General features: G+C 61.9%; 1 long non-coding RNA gene across 1 annotated transcript; it reads left to right on the forward strand.

Moving 5' to 3' along the window:
- Positions 1–8716, forward strand: LOC129121249 (uncharacterized). The gene is made up of 2 exons (XR_013182611.1): positions 1–269; positions 3474–8716. It is a non-coding gene; the product is annotated as an uncharacterized LOC129121249 (long non-coding RNA).
- Positions 8717–12570: the final 3854 nt, after the last annotated feature.

Here is a 12570-nt window from a genome sequence, read left to right on the forward strand (position 1 = left end):
TCCACTGGGCCACACTCGGCTCTTCAGCCCTACCTGACTCTGCTCCGCGCTGCAATGGCGGCCGCTGGCAGGGCCCCGCTCCCCGGCCTGAGCCCCGGGAGGGGACAGAGCGCTGGGACAGCCGCCGCAGCCCGGCTCACCCTGTCCCTGCCCGGCCCCGCGTCCCCCGGAGCGCGCCCTGCAGCGCAGAACGCGGCCTTTGGGCCAGGAGCGGGGACAATGCCCTCGGCTCGGCAGCAGCGCCGGGAGGCAGCGGGCGGTGCCCTCAGGTGAGCGGCCGGAGGGGAGGGAGCTGGGCCGGGGGCACCGGGGCCGGGGGCACCCACAGGGGGCCGGGGCTGCTTTGGGCGCTGCTGCGTGGGACCCGCTGCGGGTGGCACGGCTCTGTCCCGGGCCTTGCGGCTCTCTGGGATCGTGTGCCGTGGAATGAAGGTGGGGCTCGTCCCAGCTGCGGGAACAGCGTTTTATTGGGTGAGAAACAGAGCTCACTCTCTAGAATTTTTACACGTTTGTTAAGGGATAAAAGGCAGCGCTGGGGTGCTTGGCTGTTTGCCAGGAGCACCCGGTTCCCTTAAACCGTGTTCTCTAGATTCTGTTCCATTGCAGTGGGGTGTGCATATTCATTAGAGTTTATACATATTCCAAGAGTCCTTTTCAGTTTAGATGTTCTTTTGCTTGGTTGGAACCTTCGTGCCATCTTGTGGATTCAACCGATATACTTTATTTCTTCCTGTGGTGCCATCCTGTCTTATTTTCACTCCCTCGTTATTTGATAACGAGGGTCAGTAAATTTTTCCTTTTTTTTTTTTCAGTGCTCTGGTTTCTGTTTCTGTTATCTTGTGATTCAGATAAGATTGTCCCCAGCTGTGGGAAATCATCTCATTATCTGAGACCATTTTCTGAGTTCCTTACGTGTAAAAGCATTTGAACATTTCACAGTCTCTATTATAGTATTACAGTCTAAAATAGTATCTGTTACAGTGCTGTTTATGAAAGCTGTGCAGTGCATACACGAACTGACAGATGATCCTTGATCCAGAGCAGTAGTTACAGACTGTCCCCTCTTGGGAGTTTTGTGCTCAATAACAGTGTGCCAGAGCTCAGACATAAATGGCAAGGGCAAGAACTGCATTTGTTCTGTTCCATTCTGGGCTGGGCTGAGCTCTGTTTGCCGGGAAGCAGCGGGATGGGTGTCCCTGTGCCCACCCCCCTGGGTCCCAGAGAGAAGCTGCTCCTGTGGCTGCAGCTGAGGGGCACTGGGAAACCTGAACGGTCCTGATGGAAACCGATGCCAAACCGGGTTTGGTTGGGTTTGGGACTTGCCATTTTCCCCTGATCCGTGGGTTTTGCCTTAGGAAACAGGAACTGGGCACCAGGACATTTTGTTAGCCTAGAAGGGAGGAGTTGGTTTGTATTTATTTCCTGAGGCACCTGGATCGATTTGGGTCTCAGTTGGCACCCGAGAGCCTCCTCTGTGTCCTGGGTGGGGTGGTGGCTACCAAAGGGGTAAAAGGTGGAGCAGGAGGGTGGGTGGAGAGGAGAGCAGTGGCTCTGTGGGGATTTGCATCTGGAAAGGGCCCTCAGTTTCCTGGCGGGAGTCCTGGAATCAGAGCTGAGAGTCGCTGAGCAGTGAGGATCGTGCAGCTGCAGCGCGGAGAGTGCAGAGGCTGCAGTGGGCGTTGTCTGCTCGCTCTCCTGATGTCCCATCTCTAATGCTGGGCTGGCACCCAGGCACCTCCCAGGGCTGCACAGCCTCAGGGCAGGGGTGGTTTGTAAATGTTTTAAATGCTGCAGCAGCTCCCTCAGGCTGGATGAGTGTGAGGATATCCAGCTCTGCCTTAGGGCTTGGAGCACGGCAAGGGTGCAGGGCTCACGGTCAGTCTTGTTTAAACACTTGTAATAGCAAAACATTTTAAAGCAGAGACTGTGAGGCAATAACAAAGGCGAGTGTGTGGCAAGGATAGGTCCGAGGTGTCTTTATTAAAGATCCACACTGCTGGATGTTGTGTCAGAGCCCTCTGGGGACAGAAGGTGTCCCCAAGCTTCATGAAGCCCTTGTTTCCTGCTGGCAGGGCAGGGGGTGAGCCCAGCCTCGGGGGCTGTGTGGCTCCTCCTGCCTGGAGCAGGGACAGCCCGTGGGGCTGAGCCCCAGAGGTTCAGTTGCTGGAGCAGGTGGGGATCTCTTTGTGCCTGGGAATTGTCGCTGCTGCGTTCCTGTCCCAGCTGCAGGGTTCCCTCAGAGCCCGTGCCCTGCAGCAGCACTGGGAGCTCCTGGGCTGGGCAGGGAGCAGCTCTGGCCTGGGGCTCTCAGTGCCATCAGTGCCCATGGAAAGCCAGCTGGGTTTGTTCTGCTGCCATCGGCCTCTCTGCTGTGCCAGCCTCGGTGCCAGGGCACAGAGCTGTGGGAAGGCTCCATCCCATCTGTGCCAAGTGCTGCCAGCGCTTCCAGCAGCGCTGCTGGGGCACCAAGGGCTGCCTTTGGAGCCTGGCTGGCACAGAGGGTGACACACTCTGCCCTGCAGCACCCAGCTGCACAGTTCAGCCAGCAGGGAGCAGAGTCAGCTCTGGGCCCAAACCAGGTTTTGTCGCCCAGAGAGCCCCTGAGCTTCCTGAGGCAGCACACAGATGTGCCCTGGCCTTTGGGGCTCATGGTGAGGGCTGCCAGGGGATTGTGATAAGGCTGAGCTGGAGCTTTCTTAGAAAAGCCATCAGCTGTAAGGAGAATCTCTGGCAAACAGGTGGCTGGGGCACTGGCTGGGAACAGGTCCTGGCCTTTTCTCTTCTTTTCTTTAAGCTGTTCTTAAGAGGAGCCCAAAACTGCAAAATGGAAAGGAAGGGGGCTGTGGGGGTGAAAGTTGCTTTGCATTTTTTGAAGTGTTGCTGTGGATTTTGGTGTGTCAAGTGGCACTACCAAAACAGCATTGGAATAACCAAACTTCAGGACTCTGCGCTTAATTCCTTGAATGTGTTTGTGTGGGTGCAGGAAATGCCAAATCCCAAAGCAATTCCATGTCTGTAACTTCAAGTGCAACATCTTTAAAAGCAAGTGCTCAGTGTGGGCTTTCCATGTGGGTGCAAATGGCCCAAGGCCTTTCTTGTGTCCCAAAAGCAAAAAACCTTTCCCTGGGAGGTTTTGGAGGGGATTCTCTTTGGGATTTCTTGTGGTGCAGCATCCCGGGTGTCCCTTCCTATGTGCAAAGTCCAATGGGAAAGGATGGAATGGCTGCCACGTGGGCTCTGGGATAAAAATGGTTCTGTTCAAATGAGGCAGAGAATGCAAGATGAAAAATGAGCATCCTTTCATTGTCTGAAATAGTCAGGAATAAAAGTGCTGGCAAAGGACACGTTTGTGTTTGAATTGGTGTCACCTCTCCTGGGTAAAACCCCATAGTGAGCCAGCAGAGCAGAGCTATGAGAGCTGGGATCCTTGGACTTCCACAGTGGACTTAATTTTCTTTTCTCCTCTCTTTCAGGGCAGGAAAAATCATCCAACTCCTCCCATGTTTGCCCGAAGCTTTGGTGTTGGAGCAGCCAAAGGCAAGAGGCTTCAGCAGCAGGGCTCTGCGCTGGAGGGCTCTGGTCCTGCCCACGCTGTGGGGTGAGTCAGAGGGACACAGGGCTCCCCTTTTCCTCTCTGCTGGCATGAGCTGCCATGGCAATGCCATTGCTGCCAGCCCAGCCCCAGCTGTGCCTGCTGGAGAAGGGCAGAGGTGCAGAGGCAGTGCCAGAGTTGCCTGGGGCTGCTGGAGCTGTGGTGCTGGCTGTGCCCTGAGGGCAGCTTGGGCATTGTCTGTGCAGCCCAGGGCTGCTCTGGGCCTTCCTTGGGGAGCTCTCAGTGCATGCCCAGCTCTGCCAGGGCTGGCAGCCGCTGCAGGGCTGGGTGACAGCCTCTGCTGGGGCTGGGGGCAGGCACGGCCCTGGCACAGGGGCAGGGGCAGGGCTGGCAGCATTTGGGAGCCGTGGGAGCAGAGTGAGGGGTGGTGCTGGGCACAGGGGTCAGCCTGTGCTGGTGTCAGCACAGCCCTGCAGGGCCCTGGCATCTGGGAGCAGCTCCAGCTCTCCTGGGGCCCAGGGATGGGCTCTGAGGGACTGGCTTTGCCTGTGCCTTTCCAGGGCAGCAGGAACAAGGGCAATGTGGTGCCAGAGCTGGGGCCCAGCAGGCTGTATTTCCCTCTGGGAAAGCAGAACAGACTCTGGGCTGAGCTGAGTTTCCTGCAAGGGCTCAGAATCCAGGGAAAAGGGAGTTCAGGAATTGCATCTGCTGCTGGGAACATTGCCTTAGGCTTGCTCAGTTTGTGTCTGTGAGCAGTGGGCTCTGGGCTGGAGAGGAGCTGTTGGCAGCAAAAGATGGAGTCCATGCTCTGCAGGGATGTGCAGGGAAGGACTGAGTGGGAGGGAAGGGCAGTATTTAGAAATGAGATCAGCATTTCTCCCAGAACTGGGCTGCAGCAGTGATGGGGGTGGTTGGCTTTGCTCTGGGCCTTGTTATTCCTTGTGCAATTTGCAAATTCTGCTGCATGATTTCCTGTCCAGTATCTTTCTAACAAAAACTGACAGAAATTGAGGTTTAGGAGTAGAGCTGAGGTCCATTCACTGCACAATCTTGCCAAGGCTGGAGGACTGGGATGATGGCTGCTCTCAGCAAAGGTCACTTCTCAATGCTGTGTCAGATTTGCCTCAGTGCCGGGCAGGAAAGGTGAGGGTTTGGATCAGGAATTGTGCAAACAAGGCCTGGGTGTGGTTGATTTGTTTTGTTTTTCAGTGAGCCAGGGCTGGCACAGGGAATGGTGCAGGTGCTGCTCTGGCACCAGAGCTGCTGCCCTTTGGAGCCATGTTCAAGGTGTGACCATAGAACACTTTGGGGGCTGTTTTCAGCACTCTGGGTTTCAGAACTGCTGTCCCCAGCCCGTTGCCAGCCCTGGGACATCTGCTCTGCTTCCAGGCTGTCCTTGCTGGAGCAGCCTGGTCCCTGCCGTGCCCAAGCCCTGAGACACAGAGGGAGCCCTGTGCCCAGGGGCCTTTGGCACCTTGTCAGGAAGGTGGCAGCAGCCCCGGGAGCAGGCTGGAGGTGAGAACTGGGTGGTGGGAGCTGAGGAGTGCTCATCTGGGCTGGGGGGAAGGGGCAGGAGTTTCCATGCCCCTGGAGCTTTCCTGCTGGCATGGGGCAGCACAGGGAGCAGAATTCATTGTGCCCCTCCCACGGGCAGTGCTGGCCTGGGTGTCTGTGCTGTGCCACCAGAGCGTGGCACTTGGCTGCTGTCACTGCTGTCACTGCCAGCCCAGCTGGGGGCTGTGCCCTCCTGCCAGCCCCAGCCAGGAGCTCCAGGGCTGCCTCTGGGCCCTGCTGGGAGCGTTTGCTGGGAATGTGCCCCATCCCTGGGAGCGTCCCTTTGTCCCTGGGCTGCCAGCCAGAGCTTTGGGCTGCTCAGGCTCAGGCTGGGATTGCCAAAGGCACCGAGAGGGAGCAGCACAGGGAGGGTGCTCAGAGAGGGGCTGGCAGAGCCCAGCTGGCAGGCTGGGCTGGCTGCTGCAGGTGGGGCTGTGTGCACTGCAGGCAGGGAATGTCCCCTTCCCTCAGCAGCCCTGCAGATCCCAAGGGCTCCCAGAGCAGGATTTTATTCCTTACCTCCCTTTGTGGAGATTGATTCTCCACATTGCCATGAGCAATTCTTGGATTTCTCTAGGAGCAAACCTCCCAGCAGAGCCAGATTGCAGTGGAGGCCAGAGCTGTGTTTGGAGCAGGGAGTGCTGAGAGCTGCGTCTGCCTGTGCTGCCCCAGCCTGAGCACAGGCACAGGGAACAGCCTGGGCAAAGGGATTGGGGCAGTGGCTGATGCCCAGGGAGAAGAACACAAACCCACAGCCCTTCAGCCTGACAGTCCCCTCCACCCAGAGCTCAGCACACATCCTCACAGGGAAGCCCAGCAGCTGAAGGGAAAAAAAACCCACAGAAGAAAAAGGTGATTTATTGTGCTGTAAAGTTCTTTCAAGTTGTTATTAAAGCCCAACCAACATTTGCTCTTGATTTTGGTTGGGTGAATAACCAGCAGTGGGCACAGGTGATGCCATTCATGTGGCTGAAAACCTGGTGTGATCTAGAGGGGATCCAAGAACTGTTTGTGTAGGGCAGTGGAATGTGAGGGGATGTCAGGGGCAGTGAGGTGGCATTTTGGAGGGAATTGCTGAGGTCATTGAAGGGAGACCAGCAGACAATTTCCCTGGGAAATCCCAGGCCCCTCGGGCCCACAGCCAGGACTCTCCAGGGCTGAGGGGGCAGCACTGGAGACTCCCTGTGGCCTCCTTCCTTGGCAGCAGCCAGCAGGGAAGGGAGAAGAGGATCCCTGTGGGATGAGACTGCAGAGAGCGAGCAGAGGAGCAGCCTCGGGCTGGAGAAAGGCCAAGGGACCAACACGGTGGCACCAGGGCACCTGTGAGGAACAGAATGGACACTTGGAGGCCACATGGAGGTGAGGAGTGCATGGTTTGGGCAAAATGTCAGTGAATCTCCAGAGAGATAAGGAGGGGATATTTAGGAGGGAAACGCTGAGGTGAGGAGTTCACCCAGCCTGGCACAAGGTGTGTTTGCACAGGCTGGGGCCAGAGGTGGGGGTCAACCCAAAGCCAGCCCTGCTCAGCCTCTCAATCCCAGGATAAGATGTACAGGCTGCCCACTGAGGGATTAAAAATACATAAAACTGAAACCAAGAGCATTCATGAGATTCCTGGGAATCCCATTAACTTGTTGGCAGAGCTCTTGACACAGTTTGGAGCTTTGATGACAAGAATGCATTTCTTTATTTGGATTATTCACTGTGTGGGATAGGGGGTTTGTTTGGATTTTAAGGCCCTCATGGTGGCCCTGACACTGCTCAGGAGCTGGTAGAGAAGCAGAGTCAGAGCTCCTGGCAGGCACAGGGTGTTTTCCCCCATAGTGGATTGTGGAGCAATTGTCTGGGACCCGGATTGTCCCTCTGGGTGATGCCACTTGCTGTGGTTTGTATCATTCCATCCATTTAATTCCCAAAACTTCTCAGCCCAGGGGTTGGAGCTGACAGGGCAGGACAAAGATTGTTCTCTGTATGGTGCCCAGATTTGGGGTTCCCTGTCAGCTGTGCCAGTTCTGATGAATTCTACCCATAGCCCCAAATTCCCTGCTCCATTCCCACTGCAGTAACCTCCCAGTGCCCCATGGAGTGTGGGCATTCCCATGCAGAGCTGCTGCCTTGGACAGCAGCTGTGTCAGGAGCCAGCAGAGCTTCCAAGGAAGCTCAGCAGCACAGGGCCAAGGCCAGGGTTCTATTCCATAGAAGTGGCTGTTGAGAGCCCTCAGCCCAATGGTGTCCCTGGGCTCACTGGCCAGAGCTGCCTGGAATGGAGCCCATTTCACCCCCCTGAGCTCCAGGATGGAGAAGATCCAGTGGATGGTTTAGAGCAGGAGAAGGCAGTGGCCAGATGTGCTCCCAGCCTGAGCTGAGGCAGCCCCTGTGCCCAGGGGGGGACATCTCTCCCTGCAGAAGCTCAGCTCCTTTCAGAGCCTCAGCAGGGGCCTCTACAAATTCTTTTCTCTCAGGAAAGGGATGCACAGCTTTGTCTTCAGCACACCTCCAGTGGCACCTACCTGGGAAAGCTTTCCATCACTTCTGCACTTCCAGCTGGATCCCTGAAAAACTCCGAACTCCATCCCACTGATTTTCAGGTACCTCTGAGGGCTGCTGCCTGGGATTGAACATCTGTGGGGGAAGATGGCCTTGGCTTTGATACTGCTGATGGCCGATGGCCTCAGGCTGGGGAGGAGGGAAGGGATTTGGGGTGGCTGGGCCACAGCTGGCAGCTGTGTGGGAGCTCTGAGCCAGGAGTTGCTGCTGAGCCCCTCTGCAAAGGGCCCGTGCCTCCATTCCCAGCAATGCCAGCTGCTCCTTGGGGTCCTGCTGGGCTGCTGGTGGTCTCTGTCCGGGCTGAAGCATTTCCAGGGGCCTGCTCAGAGCAGCCCCTGGCCCAGGAGCCACGGTGCAAGCACAGCTCCTCCCCTGCAGATGCCAAAGACACGAGGTGCTGCTGCCTTTCAGGAGCTCCTGGCCTCCTCCTGCCCTGCGCTCCCAGCCAGCTGGGACACAGCCAGGGAACACCAAGGAGCATGGCTGGCAGCCAGCAGGAGACACCGAGGCCCCTGGGCCAGAAAAACAGCCCTGGCCTCAGCAGCCAGCATGGTTTGGAGCTGGCAACACTCACCTGCAGGCAACGCCCCCCGGCACTCTCCAGAAGAGCTTTGGCCATGGAGCAAGGTAACCCTCAGGGCTTGTCTTGTTGGCTTCTTCCTGGGGAAACAAAGGGACATTGTGGGAGCACATTTACAGCTGCTGGGGAAATCCTGGCAAGGGCAGAACAATCAGGGCTATGGGGAAGAGTTTGGTGCTGCCATGTTGAGTGCCAGCCAGTTCTGCCCCACAGCCATTGCAGGGGCTGCTGTGCAAAGCAGCAGTAGCAGAAGGGAAGGAGCTGCATTTGCAGAGGAGTTCTCTTAGTGGTAGCAGTCATTGCCATCCCACACAGGGCCTTTGGAACAGCCCTGGGATTGGCCCAGGTGTTTGGAGCAGGGTGCTGAGAAGGCCAAAATTCTGGGTTTGATGCACAGCTGGGCCAGTCACTTCTCAGCATTTGACTTGATGATTCTCACGGCTCTAGAAATAAAGAACAAATCGTTTGCAGTGGTTTTTTAACCCATGGGGTTTTTCCTAGCGTTTCCCTGGGGCTCCAGTCCCACCCCAGGCACAATGGCAGCGGGAGCAGCAACGCCTCGGCCCCAGCGGCCGTCCCAGAGCGGCTGCTCGTGGCTGGGAAGCTGCAGCCCCCAGCAGGGGCTGCGGGCACGGAGCAGGGGCTGCGGGCGCTGGGGCTCGTAGGGGAGCGCGGCGCTCGTGGCGTTACCGGGCCGGGGGGGCTGCGGGGCGGCGCCGTGTCCGCCAGGGGGCGCCCCGCGGGGCGGGCGGCGGCGCTGAGCGAGCGGCGATGCCCATGGGGTCCCGGGGCCGGTACGGGCGGTCTCGGTGTCCTTCCCGCTGCCAGCCGCGATCCAGAGGCTGCTCCGGGCAAGCGTCGTCCTCCTGGCGGCCATGGCAGCGGCACGGCACCGGCTCCCTGCCGCCGCAGCCGGAGCGTGCCTGGAGCCCCGGCGAGACCCAGCCCCGCGCTGGCCGCAACCGGAGCGGCAGCGCCTGTCCCGGAGCGGCTTTTCCCGACCGCAGCGATAGTGGTCCCGATCCCAGCCCCAATCCTACCTCGATTCTCTGGCCTTGGCACCCATACCCTGCCCGCCGAGAAAGAAGCAGCTCGGCCCAGCTCCCACAAGAAATACCGGCAGGACCAGGATACGAATTCCCAGGCCTAAATCCCCATCCCCGTCCCGGTCCCAGCCGAGCGCCGTGGACCCCGCGCAGCACCAGCAGCAGCCCCCGATCCGGATCTCCGCATAGCGCTCCGACCGACGCTCCCGCCGCCTCCCGGGATGAGCATCCCGCGCAGAAAACGGGACAGGCGCCGATCCGCCGGGATTTATGGGCGGGCGGGGGGCGGGGGGGAGGCGGGGCCCTGGGGGCGGGGCCGGCACAGGTGCGAGGGGCGGGGTCTGCACAGGTGTGAGGGACCCCAGTGCGGCTGCGCGGGGCGGGGCCTTGGGGGATTTAAGGCGCGGGGAGGGCCCGGCGGAGCCATTTGCTCCTCGGCGTTGGGTGAGGGAGGTTGCTGCCGGCCGGGGCCCTATATTTCTTTTTCTCTGCGTTTCTTTTCTCCTGCGTTTCTGTTGTGTTGTATTTCTGTGTATTTCTCCTCTCTACCCTCCCTTCCACCCCTCCCCCACCCCCTACACCCTCCCCCCCCCAAACCCCCCCCCTCCCTCTCCCCCCTAGCCCTCCCCTCCCTCCCCCCCTGCGGCCGCCCCTCTCTCGTTCTCTACCCCACCTACCCTACCCTACTTTCCCATCCTCTGCCTTCCTTCCCCAGCCGGACTCCCCCCTGACCCCGCTCCCAGCTCCCCCTTCCCCCCCACCAGTCGCTCCCCACCCGCCCTCAATCCCGCTCCTTCCTCCAGCCTGCCTTCCCCCCAGCCCCGTCCTCTGCTGTCCTGCACACCCCGATCTCTCCCCACCTTCTTCTCCGTTCCCCTGTTCTTGTTTTCCATTCCCCACTGTCCTCCTTTTCTCGCAGCCGCGGGGCTCGGGGTGCCGGGCAAGAATAAAGCCCTGAGGGCCGGAGCCCGGCGCCCCCGGCCTCGCTGGGGTCCCCACACGGGGCCGGAGCCGCTCTGTGGGTCCCCCCATTGCAGTCCAACACACCGCCCGACACCGCCGGGGCTCCGGCTTTCCCAACATCACACTGGGGGGGTCCTGGGGTGGGGGGCCCGAGTTACAGGGGCCCCCTCATTAGGAGGGGGTCCCAGGGGGGAGGGGGGGGATAGGAGGGGCCCCCTCGTTAGGAGGGGGTCCCAGGGGGGAGGGGGGTTAGGAGGGGCCCCCTCCGGAGGAGGGGGTCCCTGGGGGGGGGGGGGTGGGGGAGGGCCCCCTCCGGAGGAGGGGGTCCAGGGGAGGGGGCGGGGCCTGGGGGTAATACCCCCCCAGGCCCCGCCCCCTCCCCTGGACGCCCTCCTCCGGACGGGGTCCCGCCCCGGCCCCCTCCAGGGACCCCCTCCTCCGGACCGGGGGGAGGGTGGGGCGGGCGGGGACAGGACGGCAGGGGACGGTCGTGTGTCTGGCAATTTTTTTTTTTACGTGAGCTCACGCTGCAGAGTGACGTGCCCGCCCCTGCTTCCCCCCCACCCCACCCGCCCTCCCCCCCTCCCGGGCCCCGGTCCGGAGGAGGGGGTCCCTGGAGGGGGCCGGGGTGGGACCCCGTCCGGAGGAGGGGGTCCGGGGAAGGGGGCGGAGCCTGGAGGGGGATTACGCCCCCCAGACCCCGCCCCCTCCCCTGGACCCCCTCCTCCGGAGGGGGCCCTCCCCCACCCCCCCCCCCAGGGACCCCCTCCTCCGGAGGGGGCCCCTCCTAACCCCCCTCCCCCCTGGGACCCCCTCCTCCGGAGGGGGCCCCTCCTGACCCCCCCCTCCCCCCTGGGACCCCCTCCTAACGAGGGGGCCCCTCCTAAACCCCCCTCCCCCCTGGGACCCCCTCCTAATGAGGGGGCCCCTGTAACTCGGGCCCCCCACCCCAGGACCCCCCCAGTGTGATGTTGGGAAAGCCGGAGCCCCGGCGGTGTCGGGCGGTGTGTTGGACTGCAATGGGGGGATCCGCAGAGCGGCTCCGGCCCCGTGTGGGGACCCCAGCGAGGCCGGGGGCGCCGGGCTCCGGCCCTCAGGGCTTTATTCTTGCCCGGCACCCCGAGCCCCGCGGCTGCGAGAAAAGAAGGAAACGGGAGGACGGGGAGACAGGAGAGATGGGGGTGGTGAGGACGGGGAGGGAGAGGGGTCGGAGTGACGAGGGAAGCGGGACAGGAAGGGAAAGGCCGAGGGGGGACAAGAGGGACGGTGGAAAGAGGAGGAATAGAAGGGAGTAGTGGGGAAGGGACACGACAGGAACGAGTGGGGGGAGTCGGGTTTGGGAGGAGAGGAAAGGAGCGTTTTAGGGCGAGAGGGAAGGGGGAGAAAGAAAGGGAATACGCGGGGAAGGAAGGAGGGCTAGAGAGAGGGACAGAAAGGGAGGCCGAAGCCTCCGCGCCTTACCTGCGGAGCCCGCACACGGAGCTCCCGTCCGCACCGTGCTCTGAGTGAGCAAATGGCGGCCGAGGCGATTTCCGGGGTCTAAAACACCTCGGCCCCGCCCCGCGCAGCCGCTCTGGGGCCCCGCACACCTGAGCCGCGCCCGCCGTGCACACCTGAGCCGGCCCCGCCCCTGGTCCCGCCCTTTGTGCCGCCTGGCCCCGCCCCCGTTCTCTCAGGCCCCGTCCCTTGTGCCGCCCGGTTCCGCCCCTGTCCCCGCCCCCTGTTTTCAGGCTCCGCCCCCCGCACCGCGTTCCCCCGCCAGGCGGGGGCGCCGCGCTCGCACCGCGCTCCGTGTCCGCCAGAGGGCGCCCTGCGTGGTGCCGGCCCCACACGGCGGCTCCGCACCGGGGAACGGCCGCGATCCCGCACCCGGCAGCGCCCCGTGCCCGCGGCCATCCCGGGCCCCAAACCGGTCCCGGGCCCGCTGCCGCTTCCATCCGCCCGACAGGGGAGAGGCGGCACCGCCCGGCACACCCCAGCGGCGCTCTGCCCGCCACCCCCGGCCTCGGTGGCGGTGGCACCGTCGCATCGCCCCGTGCCCGCGCTCCGTGGCCCCGCCCCCCTGTCCCCCCCGGTCCCGGGGCTATCGCTCGGGAGCCTCGCTCGGCGCTGTGCGAGCCCCGCCCGACGGCTGCTCCCGCCGGGGACCGCTCGGAGCCCGGGCCGCTGCGGCGGGGCCGTGACCGCGGCCCGGGCTGCGGGGGCCGAGCGCTGCCTGGCTCTGCCGGGGGGCCCCGGGCGGTGCCGCCTCTCCCCCGTCGCCATCGGGACTGGCATCGCTATGGGGCGGGAGGGGCCTGGCTCTCCTGAGCCCGCAGAGCCCCGTC

The sequence above is a fragment of the Agelaius phoeniceus genome, chromosome 6 (genome assembly GCF_051311805.1).
Source record: "Agelaius phoeniceus isolate bAgePho1 chromosome 6, bAgePho1.hap1, whole genome shotgun sequence".
NCBI lineage: Eukaryota > Metazoa > Chordata > Aves > Passeriformes > Icteridae > Agelaius > Agelaius phoeniceus.